Here is a 20,000-nt window from a genome sequence, read left to right on the forward strand (position 1 = left end):
CTCAGACGTACAGGACCAGAGTTGTGAGCGACTTGGAAGGCCCCAACCCATCATAGGATGATTATAATTTTTTAAAAAGGCAGAAAGTAAGAATTGTTGATGAGGATGTGGAGAACTTAGAAGCCTTCCACATGGCTGGTGGGCGGGTAAAATGGCGCAGCTGTTGGAGGAAAGGGTTTGGTGGTTCCTCAAATGGTTAAGCATAGAATCACCCAATGATCCAGCAATTCCACTCCTAGGTACGTATACCCAAAGGAATTAAAAACAGATGTTCAAACAAAAGCTTGTGCATGAAGCTTCACAGAAACACTATCCAAAGTAGCCCAAAGTTGGAAACGACCCCAAAGTCCGTGGACAGAGGAATGGATGAACAGAAGGTGGTCCATCGTATAGTGGAATATTACTCAGCCTTGAAAAGGAGTGAAACACTGACACAACCTACAACTTGGCTGGTCCTTGAACACATGATGCTCAGTGAGAGAACCAGACACAGAATGTCACATGGCGGGTGATTCCATTTATGTGGACTGTCCGGAAGAGGCAAATCCACAGACAGAGAGTGGATTCGTGGTTGCCAGGAGCTGGGGGAGGAGGATGGAGAGTGACCGCTGATGGGTATGGGGTCTCCTTTGGGGAGATGAGAATGTTCTGGAACCAGATAGAGATGGTGGTTGCACGACATGGTGAATGTGCTCAATGCCTCTGGATCCCGCACTTTAAAATGGTGAATGTCACATTATTTGAATTTCACCAGAGAAAAATCGTAACACGTGGAAATATCCACTTACGAGTCAAGTGCGCGGTGGACCCAACCCTTCCTTAGCTCCAAAAAGTCGTCTTCCTCATAGGCCACAGGCCTGGGAAAGGCTGTCGGCTCACGGGACATTCAACTCTGACTGTCCTGCGGCTGCCGGCCCCATCACCCCCACTGTCTCCATCCTGTCCACCTCGCGCCTCAGTCCCCACAGCCCCAGAACCAGCTATGGGTTCTTTCTGTTCCCTCTTCCCTAAAAGCATCTCCAGGGGATTGTTCTGGACCAAAAGCTCCCAGACACTTCTCCCACACGTCACCTTCCAGAACCTTCTAGAAACTTCTGGAAGAGGATGTCTCCAACCGTCCTCTTGAACGTAGCCCCATGGCTCCCCACTACCGCTCTCCATTCCCTTCTCTGTGTCATATCCCCCCGTTCCGGTTCCCTCTGAGAGCGTTTTCTTTACCGTGAGCCTGTCACCTAGGGCTTCTCGGTGGCCTTCAAAGACCCCTTGGCCAAGAAGACTCTCTGCTTCTGGAAACATCTGTGCATGGGGCTGAGTGGCTGCAACGGCCTTCCTTCAGGGCCGCCCACAGGTCACAGTGCTTGGAACTGAGAGCTGAGCGCAGGTCCGGCTGAATCCAGCTCTCACACTCTTCCTGCTTCTCCAAATGGGGCCAAATGCAAGGGTCCCAAACTCCTTGATGTTGACTCTCTTGCCTGATGACACGTCGTCACGCGGATAAGTTAAAGAACATGCACGGACTAGGTTTGCAAATGCCGCTCCCGATCATTTTCGGCATAGAACGACCTACAGGTAATTTCTTCCACGAGCCTTTCCAGGAGTTGTGATTCTGACGCAACGGGAGAACCCAGGTTCCAGATGAGCTGTAAGAGCAATGCACGTCCAGGTCTGCGCGTGGGAAGGGTGTAAAATCTCAGAGGCACGTTCCTCACTCGGCTCCCAATAGATCACGCGCTTGCTTTACGTGGAAGGTACAGCAAATCGCTCACTGTCTGATAGACACCTTCGTCCAATGTTGTGTCAATGCAAATAATCAATAACCAATCTATAGATAAGAAAGATGGAGGGATATTTAAGGAGCTAATGTCACGGCCAGCCCAGAAGCGCTCTCTTCCACGGGGAGGAAAGCGCTCCGAAAAAGCGTGGTTTACTGCATGCTTATAAAACCATTTCGGAACAAAGAACATACATCAAGCGCGACGGGAACACAATTTTTTTTTTTTTTTTTTTTCCCCGAAGTCAGAAGAAGATGTTCTGCCAGAGTTTAGCACGTACACAGCAGGTCGACTTGACCTTGGTTCTCGAGGAAGAAAAGCTTATCTTCCAAGAAATGCTGGTATCGGTGTCAGAGGAAGGGAGATATGCATCCTATCTTTCCAGAGGGCATCCTGGGCTTTGGGGAAACGTTTGAAGCAGGCGTACAAGGCATGTTCGGGGGGCCGTAAGTCAGGCTTGCTCTGGGCGAAATAAGTCTTAGATCGAATCAGATTCAAACCAGAAAGACTTCCCCCCATAGCTCAGTCTATGAAACATCGTCTTATTCTTATTATTTTCACCAGATGGATCCCGTCGAACCCAACGTCCCCAAACATAAGGTCTGTGCTCGATGAGGGACTGATTCAAAAGGAAGCGCGAGGGCGCGGTTGAGCGTGCAATTTCGTGTCAATCATTTCTGCCATTCGCGCGGGATTTCCACGGTGCTTCAGGAAGAGCAGGACGAATAGCCTTTCCCTTCCATTCCGCGGTACTGGGGGTCTTGTTGGTCGCGCTGCCGTGCGTGGAGACCCCGTCTACTTTACGTCCATTTACGTGTCTACTTCCACCTACTTCTGAATTTGACATTTCCTTGGGGACGCGGGCCACAAACCACAGCAGAACTAACATCCCCTGTGGTTTTGTCACCACTCGTGACCACAGATATTTCGTTATTTTTCTAGCGCCGTACCAGAGGAGCAGATGTCTGAAACTATCCTTTATGCTCAACATCAGTTCAAAGGCACTGTGGTCATTAGACTTGGTGCTGGGCCCTTTAATTTAATGAATATCTAAATGCATTACAGTGTTTTTTCGGTTGTTTGTGTGGTCGAGTGGATTCTGACCCCCAGTGCCCGTGTGGACAGCAGAGGAGAGCCACGCTCAGTCTTTCTGTGCCATCCTCTCCCGCTCCCAGTCTATCAGATGATGCTCTGCTGCTATTTACAGGGTTTTCACGGCCAACGTTTTCGGAAGCGGGTGGGCAGCTCCTTCTTCCCTGTCTGTCTTGGTCTGGAAGCTCTGCTGACAGCTGTCCATCATGCGGGACCCTGCTGGCATTGGAAATCCCGGTGGCACAGCTTTCAGCATCACAGCCGCATGCAGCCGGCGCAGTATGACGACCAGCAGATGGGCGGTGTGGTTCCCTGCCCGGGAGATGAACCTGGGTCTCAGGGAGAGCGCTGAATCTTAACCGCTGGGCCCCTCAGGGCTGGCCACAATTGTGTTTATGTGGCAACAACAAAAAAAGCAATGATTTAGCAATTGCCCAGGTGAACTGGACCACGTCTGATAGTCGGAACAGATCATTCAGGATTTTTAAAAGTCGCCTATATATCTGGACTTTATACGCGGGAGTTAATCTGGTGGGATTTGCTACATGATTTTGTGGGGAACTCTTGACTGTAGGATTGTTTGTAAAATACCAAATGTGTTTCTGGCAATAGACGGATCTTACGTTGGGGCTGAACTGTATGGTCTCGGCAGTAATTAGTGTCAGTTAGCCCGGGCGTGTGTGAAAATGTGCAATTCTTTTCTATATTCACCTAAAATGGAAGGGACGTGGAAAGACTGGGTTCTTCTCTTGTCCTTTCTGTACCTCTGCTTTATTCTTACGTCAGTTTCTAAGAGACCCGAGTTCCAAGTCAAGCTGGGACCATCTTGGCCGGACCCAATGGGGGACCACTGTCCATCACTGTGGACTTCAGAGGTGGAGGGTCGAGCTCAGCTTTGCCCACAGATGGAGGCTGGGAGGCCCTCATTTTGCAAGGGCACCGTTAAGACTTCCCGTCTCCCCAAGAGCGTAGAGTTTTGCGGCTGTCATTCTACCCGTGTGTGAATTTTAGCTGACGCCATGGGGGTGGGAAAGCTTTGCAAGATGCAGGGGTCTTACCTCCTCGGTCAGAGATGGCGCCCCGGACACCTGTGCAAAATCAGAGTCTGGTCACCAAAGGGTGGAAGGATGGGGAGGCAACCAAAGGCGTCTACTACAGACGTTTGCAATCAATTCCCTTGCCTGTCAGTTGTGGTCATGGTGCAGCACCCAAGGGGGGAAGAAGAGTCTGGAAAAGGCAAGCTTTGATGTGAGAGCAGGGGTCGGGGAGTGGACCCACACCCCAGAGGAAGACTCGGAAAAGTCTCAGGCAGCTGCTTTTGGCTACTCCTCTGAAGGGCCTGGCTTTGAGGGACGGCCTCACCCACCCACCCACCCACTGGACAAATAGCTACTGAGCAAATCAGTCTTCAGAGAAGAGGGCCAGAGCTGCGGAGATGGGAGAGGAAGCGCTGGCAGGGGCCACAGAGGAGACAAATCCTCATGAGTGCCATCAGTGGGTGTCACCCAAGGGATGACAGCTCATCAACTCCTTCGTAGATTCATCTGGGAGGTAACACCTGAGCCCCCGCCCCCCCCCCCCAACCTGAGCCAGGTACCTAGCTGACAAAGTTTGGCCCTGAGGGAGCTCACGGCCTTGCCACAAGTCAACCGTAGGTGCAGCTGGATGGCGTGGGACGTCTGCCCAGGCGGAGTCTGCACCCAGGCCGGCTGAGGTGTTCCACGGCCAGCAGTCCCGTGGGCAACCTCACCACGGTCAACTTCCAGGTTGTCCACACCTGAGACCCCCTGGGCGACCGCGGCTTGCAGAGGGGGCTGCTAATCTGGGGTTTCTGGTGATGATAAAGACAATCAGACACGGTGACCTTTTTTCTTTCCGTTTGCCATTCTGTCTTGACGTGAACACAGCCACGCGTAGGCCGCCAACGGGAAGGAGACCATCGGGAAGGGTTCACTCGAAAATGGGAAAGATGAGGCTGGCTGGAGCCGTGGTCTGCTGCTCCAGGTAGGGAATTCTGCCCTCATTAACCTTCCAACTCGTCCTCCCAACCTCCCTGCTCCTGACCAGCTTCAGACACTCATCGCCTGGGCTCCCGGGCTCCGTCTTCCCAACCTTGCTACCCCCAAGGTGGGGTCCATGGACCCGCAGCCTCCGCATCCCCTGGCTTTTCATTGGAGATGCTCACTCTCCAGGATGATGCCCCCGAGGTAACAAATCAGGGTCTGCGTTTGAGCAAAGTCTCTTGATGATTCCTGAAATCATCGAAGGTTGGCCACGTTGAGATTCATCCTGGACACCCATTCCACCTCCCAATACCATGAGCCCCTTTCCCCCGAATAAAAGAATAAAATGAAATCCCGGCTTGGGGACGTCTCCATGAGGGGCTACTCCAGGGACCCTCAGCACATTAGGGTTGACCCGTATTTCTGATGATACTCAGCTGGGCTTGAAAAATGGGGTGTTTTGACTATTTGGGGATGTTCTGTATCCAAAACCAGCCGAGCAGTCTAGGCTAACACAGTGACTCTTTTCAACGGAGCTACAATATTGGGCCAGATGACCCAATTTTTCCAGAGTCACTGGACAAAATCCATGGATAAAACTTGTCCTTTATTTTTTTTTTTAATTTTTTTCAGATTCTGCATTCTTTCTTCCGTTAGGTAGTTAGGATCCTCCTAATGAAGAATTTTATGACATTTGTGTTCAAATTCAGTCCAGGTTCCTATTTTATAAGATATTCGAGATTTTCTATGTCGTATAAATAATGAGTGTATTTTAATTCACAGTTAAGACACGTAGATGGATGTTTTCAAAATGCACAAGGGGTAAGTGGGGTTTTGGAATTTGTTTGGAGGTAGATGGGCAAGCATTTCTGAAGGGCTCGGATCTACTCCAGGTTTGGAGGTTTGGAAAAAGCCGTGCAGGGGGACCGGAGTCTTAGCTGGAGGCCATGTGTGAGCAGCAGGTGGTCCCCGTGCATGGGTGTGCACACGTGTGTGTGTGTGTGCATGGAAGGAGGAGTGAGCTTGATGTGGGAGTCTAGGCACAGAGAGCAGGAGGAGGGGGGAAAGACGCAGAAGATGGAGATAGGAAGGAAAGAGAGGACAGACAGAGACAAATTGAGAGAGGGAGAGAGAGACGGGTGAAGGGGACATTTGTCCAGATGTGAGAGGGAAGGAAGGCTTTCCTTCTTGGCCTCGTGAGAATTACGTGACTTGGGATCTCTGTAGGGGATCTGGCCCAGATGGAGGTGCCCTGTGAGTACCATACGTGCGATGGAGGCTCCCAGTGGTGTCATATGGGTGATGGAGGTGCCCAGTGGGTACCATATGGGTGATGGAGGCACCAATAGGTGTCATATGTGTGATGGAGGCACCCATTGGTGTCACATGTGTGATGGAGGTGCCCAGTGGGTACCATATGTGTGATGGAGGCACCCATTGGTGTCATATGGGTGATGGAGGTGCCCAGTGGGTACCATATGGGTGATGGAGGCACCAATAGGTGTCATATGTGTGATGGAGGCACCCATTGGTGTCACATGTGTGATGGAGGTGCCCAGTGGGTACCATATGTGTGATGGAGGCACCAATAGGTGTCATATGTGTGATGGAGGCACCCATTGGTGTCACATGTGTGATGGAGGTGCCCAGTGGGTACCATATGTGTGATGGAGGCGCCCGCTGGATACCATGTGTGATGGCGGCCACGCTCGTGTCCACCGGACAGAGCCATCCTGGCCCCCTTGCCCCTGGAGTCATATGGAGGGTCAAGAAGGAGAAGAATAAAGGCATATTCTCTTCCTGCATCTTGAAAAAAGCATCAGGCACACAATCTCTTCTGTGCAAAGGAGAAAAAGCACCGAAATTACCGGCGAGGTGTTTGTTGATGTCGCAGTGTCCACGTTTCTGGACCGTACCTGACCTTCTTTAGATTGGAGACATGCACGCGTGAAGACCCCGGAGTCTTCAGATGGGAAGCACGTCTTACCCATTTGAGGAACGTGCGACTTTCGTGTTGTGGAAAACAGTGGGCGGAGAGGTCAGGACGGCACGAAGGCCAAAGAAAGACGGAATTGCCCCACCCTGGAGGCCGGCTCCCGGCTGGACTCGCACACTGGTTTCCTTTCTCTGGTTACGCTCCTGTCTGCTTCCGTGTTCCCGCTTTCAAAAATATCCAGCGCCGTGGCAAATCGCTCTCAGAATATAAATTTGCTGCCCGCTCTAAAACTTTTCAGTTCCTCGCTGTTTTTAAAAGCCTCGAACGGAGCAGTCAGTCTTGCACCGCGTTCTTTGCGGCGAGAGAAGCCGTTTCAGAGAAGGGCAGCCCGTCTCCATGGCGACGCTGCAAGAAAACAACAGAAGGGAGGCCAGCGGAAAAACCCGTGAGCTGAGCCATCAAAGCCCGGGGACATCCTGGGGACGCTTTCTGGGCGGCGGGTGTTTCTCCTGCTTCTTTTGTAAATTCACCGCCTGCCTTGTTTGTTTTCCAGCCGGTCGGTCAGTCAGTCGGTCGTCAAGCCAACCAACCTCGCCGAAGCACCGGTGTTTGTTCCGAGCCTCAGAGAGAGCCATTCGCCCTAAATACTAAGAAATACGTAATTTTTAACACCGAGTTCGGAGGGAAAGAGGAAGCCGAGAAACGTTTACTGGTTTTATGACTTGAAGGTGGATTTTTGTGTTTTCAGAATGGCGTCGGTGGGTTGTTTTCTTGGGACTTCTAAGGGGCAAGAGGGGAAAAGGGGATTTGAAATGGGGGCGGGCGGGCGATGCTCCCTGTGTGGGAGCTGCCTCCCTGGGCGACGGAAACGGGCCTCAGTTAGCGTGGCATGAAGATCTATCCCTACGGGGGGCTGACTGACAAGGGCTGCTTACATCCCCCCCCCAAAGTCAGAGTCCCCCCCCAAAATCAGAGTCCCCCCCACCAAAATCAGAGTCCCCGCCCCCCAAAATCAGAGTTCTCTGAGCGAGGAGGGGAGGTCGCGTCTGGGGTCAGGTTCCCAGAAGCAGACTCTGAGGTTTGGCCAACTGGGAGTTCAGGATTGGCATCCGAAAGCTCTGGGGGTCGAGTCCGCCCCGGGAACCCATTCGGACCCGCTGACCGCAGAACCTACAGTCAGCCAGCGGCTAAGGGCCGTCTGAGAGCAGGTCCCAAGCTCTCGGGCACCTCCAGCCGGCCGTCCAGGTGGACGCAGAGGTTCCAGGAATGCCAGCCTCTGGAGGGGTCATAGGTCGAGCCGGCACAGCACCGAGAAGCTGGGAAAATGGGAGCTCAGAACGGGGATGAGGATGCGTGGGGAGGTGGACGGGCCGCAGCGGGTGACGGCTGGTTGAACAGATCCCACAGGCGGAAGGGCTCGGTCCCGCGAGCCTGTCCCCGACTTCAGACGCCCATCGCACGTCCCCGTTGTCATCTGTGCTTCTGAGCCACCGACTAGGGATGGGAGGTTCCCGCGCCCCGCTCCTTGGGTTCGGTTGATTTGCTAGAGCGGCTCACAGATCGCGGAGAAACCTCTTCCTTCCCAGAGAACCGGTTTATTATAAAAGGATGCAACTCAGGGGCAGCCAGATGGAAGAGATGCACAAGGCAAGGTGTGGGGAGAGGGCCTGGCTCTCCCTTGCTGTCTCTGGGTGCGGCACTCTCCCCGCATCTCCACCAACCCGGAAGCTCTCTGAACCCCGTCCTTTGGGGTTTTTATGGGGGTTCCATTACCTATGCAGGATGGGCATTTACAGGCATAAATGGTGGAGCATGGGTGACGGCGCTCCATCTGCCGCCTCTCTCCCCTCCCCGAGGCCAGGGGTGGGGCTGCAATTTCCAACCCTCTTATCTCAGGGTTTGGTTCCCCTGGAGACCAGCCCCCAGGCTGAGGTCCAGGCCGAAGTCTCCTCGTTAACATAACAAACACAGCTTGATGGCTCCCTCACTTAGCAAACTCCAAGGCTTTCAGGGGATCCGATAAAAGGCTTTCGACTTCTCTGAGCGTCTGTTTATTTATTTATTTTTTTCCATTGAAAAGACTCCCTGTAATGCTGCCCATGGATCTCAGCGAGCGAGATGACAAGATGTGCTCCTGCAGGTCCTGGACAGAACTATTCCTCTCCTTTTCTGGGTCTTTCTGGCTGGGCCGAGCATTAAATTGACAGGAGACAGAATCACAGGCGGAAATCAAGTTTAATCACGTGTACGCACGGGAGAAACCCAGGAAATCTGAGGACGTCGCCAACATGGCGGAAGCCACCACCTTGAATAATCATCTTCAGCTAAAGACAGAGGAGGATGTTGGAGGGGTGAGGGGTGGTTTGGGACTTCAAAGGGGAGAAAGGCAATTTACGGGGAGATGGAAAAGCAAATGTTGACCGTGTCTTGTAAAGACTATGACTGATGGAGAGGACTTTGACTAAATGGCCCCTGTTCGGTTCCTCCTTATCTGCCGCACCTCGTTTATATTATCCTAGAGTTATCCATGGTATTAGCTCCTTCCTGGGACAGGCCTTGTGTATCTTCAATTCGTTTAGGCAGTTAGGGGAAAGGTCAAAGATTTTTTTTTTTTTCCCCAAGTCTTTTGTTCTTAAAAATTACCAACCCAAAGAGACGCATTTTGGGGTGGCCCGTTCTGATCCCCCACACAGGCCTAGGCAGGGGGGAAAATGAACAGGCGCGTCTGTGTGCCGCTCAAACTTTCCTTATGGACTCCGGACTTTGAATTGCGTATGATATTCCTGTCACGTCATGAAATGTTCTTTGCAGTTTGTTTTCCACTGTTTAAAAAGGTGGAAAACCACTTTGCATAGCTCATGGGCTGTGCAAAAATAGGCAGTGGGCCGGGTGTCGGTGGCTGGCCCTCATCTGCTGACCCCGGGCGCAGCTTACCGTTGATTGCAGAGGCCTCTAACGTGTCCCTGATGGATGCATCCACTCACTCGGAGGTCTTATTTTCGGTGCCTGGGGGGCTGTCACTAATCGGAGCCCTCAAGATACAGAAAGAAGGTGACATCGATGAGGATAAAAAATTCATCCATGGAATTGTAGAGAAGGAAAAAAATCTCTTCCTCTGCCCATCTTAGGTTCTCCAGCTGCGGCCCGTTGAGTGAGGCTGGCCAGAGACGGATCAACAAGACAAGAGCAACCAGGCGTCTATGAACACGTGCATCGTGCCTGGAACACGCGGGAGCTCCCAGCGATGAGAACCCAAAGAGGTGGTTCGAACTTGGGTCTAAATAACAACAAAGGAAAGGGGTTTGGGGCTTCTGGGCACGGGAGGCGAGTTATGGGAAGGCGACCAGGAAAGTATGGTGGACGAGTGTAATTAGTAGGGTTTGTGACGCCGACTCCGGCCCCTGCGTTCTCCATGGACAAGAGTTGTGAAGAGGCCGCTCTTTCCAGGTGTCTCGACAGATGGACATTTCTCCTCCGGAAAAGTGAATTTCCTGTACAGAAAGGACCCTTCTGCCCCGTCCTTGGAGCGTTTCCTGCATCTGCTGGTTCTCAGTGGCCGTTAGCTGAAAATAATCCATAGACAGAAGAGGCCTATGCCAGGGTGGCTTGTTCCGGTCCCTTCAGTGGGACCAAAGCATGTCGGACACAATCCGAAGGTGTCGCCCTGTCTCAGGTGATGGGGAGCAAAGGTCAGCCAAGGGGTCAGGGGGTCAGAGGTGAGCGTATTAGGACAGAAGAGGGAGTGCTGGGGATGCAGAATGAAGAAGGGAGACAGAGACAAGGGAACCGGGAGGGGGAAGTGGTGGACACGTGTAGGGTTATGAGTGGCATGCTGCACCCTTCATGGACAACCATGCAGATCCCGTGTTTCGGAACGCTCAGCTTGTCAGTAGGGGATCCAATGGGTTGAAACCCATGGTGGCCAACCTTTATTGAGTTCAGGAACCACCAGCGGAGCTTGTTCAAAGGCAGACCCTGATGGCTGTCATCTGGGAGGTGGGGCCGGGGATTCGGCATCTCCAGTGAGCAGCCAGGGGATGCGGATGCTGCTGGTTCATGGGGACCACGCCTCGGGTAGCAAGGTTGGGAAGATGGAGCCCAGGAGCCCAGGTGATGAGGGTCTCAGCCTGGTCAGGAACAGGGAGGGGGGAGGGGGTGTGAAAATGTTAACGATGGCACAGTTACCTGCCTGGAGTAGTCAGCGATGGCTTCTGCCATCCTCATTTTCCTGTGTTCGAGGGAACCACCACTGACTGGTCTTCCCTCCTGTTGGGTGACCTGCGCCTGCTGCGTTCACGTCAAGGCAGAATTGCAAACGGAAAGAAAAAAGGTCGTCCTGTCATCACTTTAAATAAACAAAATCTGAAATCCCCCCCCCCCCACCTCCTTGAATTTGCAAGAATTTGCTCTCAGGGAGCATAACGGATGTGTGCCATTCTCCTTGCATTATATCCGTTACAAAGACGGATACAAAGTATGAAGGATGCACGATTTTTATGCAATTACCGAGTGCAAGTGTCTTCCAGATGCCGAATGACTCATCCTGGCTTGACTGCATGTGTTTTTTTGATCTAATCTGTGGTTAGAAAACAAAGACATATATGGGCGTGGTTTTCATTTCCACTGAGTGGAAGTCCCCTTTGCTTATATGAATTTTTAAAGTCGTCAACTGGTTGAAACAGATTCGCCTGTCCCAGGAGACCCGAGGAGCCTCCCATTTGAACTGAAATAGTGAAAAAGAGATTGTATGGCCCAGTCATGAGTGGGAGTTTGGCTCCATGATGCTTTTACAAATCCTGATGACTTTAGGGCCATCATGAAGACGTTCATTGAGTACTCCAGGCAAGGTCACTCTGCCATCGGCTTCCAACTTCTTGAGGTTGTCGGGGGAATTCACTTCCTTGCGGGTGCAGGACCGAGGGTGCAGCTTCTGGCTGGAACTAGCCCTCAGCTCCTGGGGGTCACCCGTTATTCTGTGTCGTGTGGGTTCCTGCAACACGGCCTCTTGCCTCACGGGAGCTGCCTCGTCCAAGCCAGCGACCCAGAGGGAGAGGAAGACCGGAGGGCGTCTGCTAACCAAACTGAGTCCTACGTAGTGAGGTCACGGAGGTGACACCCCACCACCTTTGCCATAAGCTGTCGGTGAGAAGCAAATCTCAGCTCCTGCCCACCTCCTGGGCGAGGGGATCCTATAAGAGTCTGAACGCTTCTGATGCTTGTGCCCCGCACCAGAACGTTTGCGCGATTCCTCGAGGGTCCAAGGTTCTTTGAACAAATTCCTTGTCCTTTTGCACAACGATTCAGAAGGCTATTCCGTCGCCTGCCACTCGGAAACTTGATTGACAGACGGCAGACCAACCGTGCAGCAGAAGGACCCAGAACGAGCGTGCCGTGCCTTCCTCGTTCCTGCCCCTGACTCTCGCGTGTCTCCCCACCCGCCCGCGCCGAAGGCACCGTGATGGGAAAGAGAAACAGGTGGGTGCAGAGACGTTATCACTAACAGCACAGACTCACAATTGCTTTCGGGGAAAGACGATTAGAAGGCGTCTGATCCTCCTCGGACCGGTCTCCCGCGGCTGCCACCACAACGTCCCATAGACTGCGGGTCTTAAGGCAACAGCAATGGATTTGCTCAAGCTTCTAGAGACTGGAAGTCTGAAACCAGGGGGTCAGCAGGGCTGATTCCTTCTGGAGAGTCTTGGGGAGCGTCCGTTCCAGGCCGCAGCCCCGACTTTATTCACGTGACCTCAGACGCCACCCACGTCATCTTGGAAAACCTCCTGCCCATCGTCTTCCACCCCTGTCACCTTCTCTAGCCATCGTCCTCCGTATTCGTCAAGGTTCTCCGGAGAATCAGAGCCCATAGGATACCTAGAGATAGGTGCAAGAGGAGGTGTATTCTAGGGATTGCCTCATGGGGTGATGGAGGCTGCAAAGTGCCACCCATCGAGCTGGAGACCCAGGAGAGCGGGTGGCGGACTCGGTCCAAGACCAAAGATGGGAGAACCGGCAGCTGCGAAGGCCGAGGGCAGAAGACGGACGTCTCAGCTCAAACAGAGAGCGACTTCCTCTTTCCTCCACCTTTCTTTTTCTACTCCAGCGCTCAACGGGTGGCATGGGGCCCATCCACGCTGGGGAGGGCCAGCGGCTTAACTCAGCCCATGGATTCACCATCAGGGGACCACTATGTCCCGTCCCACCCCCCGTCCCCCCCAGATTCACAGGCAGCCCAGGCCCAGCCAAGCCGTCATCCGGGTCTCTCGTCACTGAGGTTTGGCCTCATTCTTTTGGCCTCCGGCTCTCTCGAAAAGTCAGTCAACAACCTTCCATTCCCAAAGTGGCCTCGGATATAAAATTAAAGGCACATGAACACGCTCGCCGGCCTTTGTTTTTTTTTTTCAGTTCGTTCCACTAACAATGAAATCTTTCTTCCTCGTCATCATTTCCACTCAGTGGCGTTGAAACAGGAAAGAATTACGGTTCGAGCTGCAAAAAAAGTTTCCTTTGACTTTTGGCTACAATAATGTTCTCCCTAGGCTTTTTTTTTTCTTTTCGTTTTTTTTTTTTTCCCCTTGCCCTCTCTGCACTCTGTTTACATTAGGAAAATCCAGTATTTCAGAAATAAAGAATGTTGCAAACACTCTTGTTTACATTGTTTTTAAAAAATCTCAATTTTGTAACAGAAACCAGCACGAACGATTCCTACCAAAGGAAATGCTGACTCTGAGAAATAAAGTTGCAAATTTTTACGTCTAATTCCAGTCCTGTTTAAAATTGAACACACAGCCGCTGAAACCACATGGGAAGAAAATACTCCCCGGGGGAATTGATTTTACACTTTGTTTCCACTCTTCTTGAGGATAACTTGAAACAGTCTTCCCCCCCATGGAATCGTGTTTTATTTATTCATGCCCTTGCTCTTACTCTATTCATTCCACAAGGCACTTGAGAAGCCTTTCAAAAGATAAAGGTTTTAGTCGGGCTTTCAAAAAAAAATTGCCACGTTCTGTGAGTCCGCACAAGAAAAGAATGCTTTTTTTTTAGAGTGATCCATTTGCAAGAGTTGAATTTTTCTGGTCCGACGATGCTTAGTAAAATCTCAGGTGAGGGCTTTGCATTACTGTCCTACAACTTTCAAGGCTGACGAGTCCCAGCCACCACTGACTCGGCGTGTTTAATTTTGGGGCTGAATCTGTGTCCTGGGTCCCCGGATCCTTTCTCCAACCTTCAGTCCTGGGAGTCAACTGTTAGGGATCGTGTCAGAAGCCTCCCGGAGCCTGCTGGCCTCTGGGCAGTGTTGGCTGACCTTGGGGAGCAAGCGAGGCTGGGCAACATGCCCTGTTGTGGGTTGAAGAGCATGCTTCCAATATTCCTGTCCACCAGAACCTCAGAAAGGGACCTTGTTTGGAAAAAGGTCTTTGCAGATGTAATTGGTGAAGGATCTCAAGATGAGCTCATCCTGGAGGAGGCGGCCCTGAATCAAGGATGGAGAGGAGGGCTTCCTGGAGGAGGCGGCCCTGAATCAAGGATGGAGAGGAGGGCTTCCTGGAGGAGGCGGCCCTGAATCAAGGCTGGAGAGGAGGGCTTCCTGGAGGAGGTGGCCCTGAATCCAAGGACAGCGTCCTCCTCAGAGACAGAAGAGGAGACGCAGACGCAGAGGAGCAGCCCCGTGAGGACGGAGGCAGAGACGGGAGGGAGGCGGCCACCAGCCCAGGGACCCTGGAGCCCCGGACGCTGGAAGAGGCAGGAGGGACCCTCCCCTGGAGCCTCCGGAGGGAGCGCAGCCCTGCGACCCTTGACCTCAGACTCTGGGCTCCAGGATGGGAGAGGATGAATCCGTGTCATTCTAAGCAGCTCAGCTTGAAATGGTTTGTTATGGCGGCCACAGGAAGTCCATGCATACCCCTTGCTCCCTTCCTGGGGTCCTCAGGCTGCTGACACCCTTCCTACAAGCAGCCACCGCTCCTGACTTGAGCACAGGCCTCTGCGGCCGCTCCAGCTCAGCTCTCTACACCTCCAGGGACCAGCCCAGGGGTTCCCATCCCTGGTTCCCCGTCCTTGGATGGCGTCTCTTAGCTCTGCTTACCTCGGGGGCTCTTTGCTGTGCTCCCTTCATCTCTTGTCCGCGCTCGGATGATGCCTGATACACTCACACGCTCCCTGCCACCTGGGCCGGCCCCTCCTCCTTTCCAGGGACTTTCCTCTTTAATGCCTTTCTTCATATGTTCCCGGGTGTGGGGTGGTGTCGACGGGGCCGATCTGATGCTTTTGATGCTTTCACATCCATCCTGAGTTTGTGACTCTACAAACAAACCAGGCCTAGCGGCCAGAAGTGATTGGAAACAATGTCAGCCCTTCTGCTGGCTCAAGCATTCCTGGAAATAGGGCACAGGGGTCCCACCCTACGTGGTTTGGAGCAAGAAGAAGACCCTTTGGCATGAATCTGAAAGCGCTCATTAATCCGGCAAGCTGGAGGCTTCGGGACTGTGAACATAGCAGACGTCGGTCGAGAATTTCTCCCAGAGTTTCGCGTAGAGCTGGCATTCCATGACTATTTCTGGGTTGGCTGATAAATGGTAAACCCTCTGCAATGCTTTGCGCACGCAGGAGAGGAGGGAAATGTGTTGACTTCAAGTCGAGCAAATGGGTGAAATTTTCAGTTGCATAAATTCTGTAGTGACAGGAATGTAGGAATGTCGACGTTCTGGATTGGATGTTGTCCCGCAGCCGTCAGGGAAATTGTTCCCATGAGGAGAAGCCGGGCTAAAGGTCAAAGGGGCTCTGGGCTCTGATCCTGTGTCCTGGCAACTTTCTGCGAGGCCATAATTATTTCAAAATGCAACGTTCCTTTTCAAAAATCGCAATTTGTAAAGTCATACTGAAAACGGTTACATTTCAAAAATCTGAATTCCCTTTGGAATCTTGAAATAACGCAGCTGTCACCCAAAAGGGTGTCAACCTGCTCATCTCTGAAGCGGGAGGAGCGTGGTTCTCCGTGCAGGAGGGGCAATTTTATCGTGTTGAGTTTGGAACTTCCTGGCTCCTTTGGAATGTTCTCCTTGTGTACCATCCACATTTAAAGAGTTGATGCAAGAGAAGAAGAGGCATGGGGGGCTTAGGGTCCAAGCAACTGTTGACTGGATCCTCTTGGATTTTTTTTTTTTCTGCATGGATACGGCCAACACAGGCCAACCAGGGGGATATTCCTCCCATCTGGGAAGATCCTATAAAGCACAGCCCAGCCCATTTGACGTTGGCCTCCAGGAGATGATGAAATATGGCAATAAGAGCCAGAAAGATGGTTCACAATGATGAACTGAACATATCATATACCTCCCTTTCCTCCTTGAGGACAACTGTATTTTGACTCCCCCAACATGCCCAGAAGAGCACTGCTATCTTGGTAAATGCTCAGCAAGGTCAACCTTGGAAGGGAGAGGAACGACGCCTGAGCACCTCATTGCGTCTGCAGCCGCTAGCTTTTGCGGCGGGACCCACCGTTCCCAAACTTGCCGTCTTAAGACGATCACCGTCCATTGCACTGACCGTGCTGTGTCTTGACTGTTTGGGTTGAGGTCAGCTGGGTTGCTCCCCTGGTGTCGGCTGGACTCACTCCTGAGTCAGTCGTGAGCTGCTGGGTGGGTGGGGCGGAGGAGCTGGTTTGGTGGTTCCGCTGGGACCGCTTGTCTCGGCTCCACGTGTCCCTTCGGGTTTCAGTAGCGCGGCTCGGCCTCGTGCGTGGAGTGGCCAAGCAGGTTTCCAAGACCGGGAAGCTCAGAAATGTTGCTGTTCCGATGCATTCCATTGGCCAAAGCACGCACGAACCCTGGTGCAGAGAGAATGGGCAGACACGGAGTCCACCGGTCAACGGGAGAAGCCGCAAAGCCACTCTGCAAAACATGCTGATACAGGGTGGGAATTAATCGTGCTCGCTTGGGCAAATGATCCTCATAACATCCAACCAAGATCCAAATGCACCCGGAGCCCGAGAAGGCCAGACCTGGACCGAGGAGGAGGAGCCTCCAGGCAGCTCACTCATGGTGCGTGTTGAGCATCCGCCCGTCTGGATGATAATCTGGATTTGCAAAAAGAATTGCACTTTGCATTTCTTAGTTCTCCGTTCACTTCTGAAAGGCCTCGAACCTCTCAGTGTGGGGAGCAGACCTGTGCGGTGGCGTAACCTTTATCTAGGGTGAGCTACTGGCCTAATACCCACAAATGTGTCCGCAAGAGGGACAATGATGGAGCTCATGCATGAATCACCGTGTTCTGGCCCGCCATGTGTGTGTCCCCTCAGAATCCATATGTTGAGTCCTAACCCCCAGGGTGACGTTATTAGGGACTGGGGTCTTTAGGAGGTGATTAGGTCATGAGCGGGGAGCCCCCATGAATGGGATTAGCGTCCTTACAAAAGAGACTCCATTCCACCCTGTGAGGACACGGCAGCAAGAGGGCCGTGGATGAACCAGAAAGCGGGCTCCCCCCAGACAGCGAGTCGATCTCGAACTTCCAGCCTCTCCAGAACCGAGAGAAATAAATGTCTGCAGTTCCTAAGCCATCCAGTCCATGGTATTCTCTTACAGCAGCCCTGGGTAAGACGCCGCCCACGTTGACGCTTTGCTGTCATGAATTTGGTCTTGTTTGAAGTTAATTTTGTGGGATCCAGGAGACCTGGGTGAGAAAGGGGGTCTCCAAAGCTGGGAAGGGACAGATCTTAGAGCCCTCGGTTCCGGCCCAGTGGCCATGACCACAGAGGGTAGAGTGTGGTCTTGGTACTCCTGAACCAGGAAGACCTCAGAGGGGGACCGTTGTGATGAGAGAGGGTTGTGTTTCCTGCGGACTCATGGCAAACCCTTTCTGCTCACAGGGCGCGTCACGGGAAACCATCCACCCTGGTAAAGGATTTACGGCCATCCTGCGGTCTAGAAGGATCTTCCAACCAACAACCATTGTCCCGGCTCTAACCAGCCAGCATCCCAACCAGGACCTGCGTCAAGCCCGGGTCGACAGCTTTGGGGAGTTCTGGAAAAGCCAGAACTGGGAGTAACAAATGGTGGGGACTTTACTTTCTGTAAAAGTTCTGAAGAGCTGGAAAGATGGAGAACAGAGCATGTGTGTCCTTACGGTCTCGCATCCTGTACTTTGCTCACAAATAACCCTGATCTGGACAAAAAATACTCATCGATTCTCTGCAAATGATCCCCTTCCCGCCATCTTGCCAGCCACGCCTCTCGTTAAGGGTCTCGGAGTCTCTCTCTCTGGAGAGATGCGGGAGCATCCCAGATCTTTGCCCGTTCTTCTTTCCCTCCGTGAATCTATACTTTATTTTGCCTTCAGAGCCATGTTTCCCAACCAAATCTTTGCCTGCGGCCAACCACCTTGAAGTCTTTCTGGGGCCTTCAGAAAGAAGGCGACTCTACTTTGTAAGCCATGCGATGGCCGTCCCCACCTGGTCCCGGCTACCTTCCCACCCTCACCTCCCAAACTCTTCTCTACTCGTGCAGGTCAAGGATTTTTTTTCCCCCAACGTTGGCGTCTTTGATCATGCAGGCATGCCATCTGGAATGGATCCCTCCCCGTTCTCTGCCTGGAAAGTCCTAAGTGTTCTCCAAGAGCTGGCTTCCACGTTACCTCATTGGTTCAGAAACGTTTCTGAGCCCCCTGACACAGGGATTCCCCCTGCAGCACTCGGTGCTCACCATTTGTAGGGCACATGATACTGTGTGGGATAGATCAGCTTTTTAATATTCCTTCGTAGACCGAACGGCTACTTGATAACAGAAAAAATGGCTTATTCACCTTTGCATGCTGGGTACCTAGAATAAGATCTTCCACACCCCATAGGCTACCTAAGAGCCTGCCGGATAAATGAACATGATTTTCACGTGGTATCGCATGAGGATGCTAGAACACGCTCAAGGCAGCTCTGCAGCTATGGGGCACGTGTTGTTGGTGGAACAGGTTAGACTTTCTGAATGACCACAGCGATATTTGGGTCTGCATGCCCTTCCATCCTTGCCATTCCCCATCAGGACAGGAAGTCTTACTTCCCACTTCTTGAAATGGGATGCGTATTTGTGGACGCTTTCGATGAAGAGAGACCACGTAAGTGATGCCATGTGACTGGGGACACGAGATTATAGGTGATGCAGATTTCACTGGGTTTTCTCTCTCTCCTTCCAGAAGCTCACCTTTGGAACCCAGCCACCATGCTGCCACGTGGAGAGGCCACGTGTAGATGTCTGTGTGACGGCCTCATGAAAGGTCTCACAGGGCTGATTTCGTGGGCTCACAATCTGTACAGTCGGACTTGTGCTCAGAAAGGGGGCCCCATTCTTGGTTTATTGCCTCACTGCCGCCATCTTGAAATTCCTTTTTCTTAAAAAAAAAATTTTTATGGGGGTCACGTTGGCTTTTAATGTTGTGTATATTTCAGGTGTCCGTTATTATATTTCAGTTTCTGTAGAGACTGGATCGTGTTCACCACCAATAGTCTAGTTTTTACCGTCACCATACCTACGTGCCCCTTGGAATTCTGAATAAAGTTTGGACAAGCGGTCCCAGTCCAAGTTGCAGATTTGTGAAGAAAATACGTGAGTGGCTGCCTTAAACCACTAAGTTTTGGGCTAGTTTGTTACCTGGAATCATTGGAACAATTAGAACTTTTAGAATTGACATGTGCATTAACTTTAGCCACATGCCATTTTCATATACGTACGTGAATGCTGTGTGTGTGTTCTTGTAGGACAAAGAAAAAGATAAGGAGCGTCATGATGTCAACCCCAGGCCTTGTTCGGGGAGCTCGTTTTTGCTTTGCATGCCTTTGGCTGAGTAATCATGCCTCTCGAGTGCTGTGTCACTCTGTGGTGGGCTTCCAGCCAGGTGCTGAGGCCGCAGCGAAGCTGAGACCGCTCACAGCCTATTAGGAGACTCAGATAAACACAAATAAACAGACATAACTCTGCATATTTTGTGTTCCAGGACATCCCAGGACGGCTCCCTCTGGCTCATCGTGATGACCATCACGGCCAACACTTGTCATGGGCACGACTCCACCCCGGATCCTGGACACACCGTTCGGACACACAGGGTTGTTGATCTCCTTAAGCAGACTTAGAGACCCACAGGATTTGTGTTTTCAAGGCAGGACTCTGGGAAGTCGATTCTTGATTCTGAGCCAGACTCACCGCGAGCTTT

General features: G+C 52.1%; 1 long non-coding RNA gene across 3 annotated transcripts in view; it reads left to right on the forward strand.

Moving 5' to 3' along the window:
- Positions 1-6,170: 6,170 nt before the first annotated feature.
- The window catches only part of LOC123285111 (uncharacterized), a 14,363-nt gene continuing 533 nt past the window's right edge, over positions 6,171-20,000 (forward strand). Inside the window, exons 1-4 of one of the 3 annotated variants that reach the window (XR_011499785.1) lie at positions 6,171-7,248; positions 7,357-7,561; positions 8,884-19,396; positions 19,785-20,000. The exon at positions 19,785-20,000 is cut by the window's right edge and continues 533 nt beyond it. This is a non-coding gene — a long non-coding RNA (uncharacterized lncRNA). Of the gene's footprint in view, positions 7,249-7,356; positions 19,397-19,784 lie in introns of all 3 variants that reach the window. The other 2 variants (XR_006526576.2, XR_011499784.1) reach the window with 2 other exon arrangements.

This window comes from Equus asinus, chromosome X (assembly GCF_041296235.1).
Source record: "Equus asinus isolate D_3611 breed Donkey chromosome X, EquAss-T2T_v2, whole genome shotgun sequence".
NCBI lineage: Eukaryota > Metazoa > Chordata > Mammalia > Perissodactyla > Equidae > Equus > Equus asinus.